Raw genomic sequence first — 400 nt, forward strand, 5'->3', positions numbered from 1 at the left:
AGGTTGGAGCAGTCCCAGTTTGGCAGGCTGACCCCTGGGGCCCCTTGCCAGCTGGAGATGCTCCGCCCCAGCTCGACATGCTGTGGTTCTGGGTGGATGTGCAAACAGCGTGCCCAAGAAGCAATAAACTCTGGTGCAAACTGCCCCAGAGTTTATTCAATTGCCTTAATAGTACATGTAGATGCACCCACTAATTAGCATTTACTCCTTCAATAGTCCCTATTGGGACAGATCTGTGCTAGTTCAAATTGGTGCAACTTTCCTGATCTCTGTGGTGTTAAGAATCTGACTCACTGGGCATATCTGCACTTCAAATGCAATGTAGTGCAAGGAGACCCCAGATAGCTTTGGTACTAGAAGCAGTATAGTCACATTAATTCTCACAAGGTTACGGTTCAGC

The 400-nt window shown here is 48.0% G+C and overlaps 1 protein-coding gene across 5 annotated transcripts in view; it reads right to left on the minus strand.

Moving 5' to 3' along the window:
- The window catches only part of ST18 (ST18, C2H2C-type zinc finger), a 65,412-nt gene that overhangs the window by 49,949 nt on the left and 15,063 nt on the right, over positions 1-400 (minus strand). The window lies entirely within an intron of this gene.

The sequence above is a fragment of the Alligator sinensis genome, unplaced genomic scaffold (assembly GCF_000455745.1).
Source record: "Alligator sinensis unplaced genomic scaffold, ASM45574v1 scaffold1911_1, whole genome shotgun sequence".
NCBI classification, from domain to species: Eukaryota; Metazoa; Chordata; order Crocodylia; family Alligatoridae; genus Alligator; species Alligator sinensis.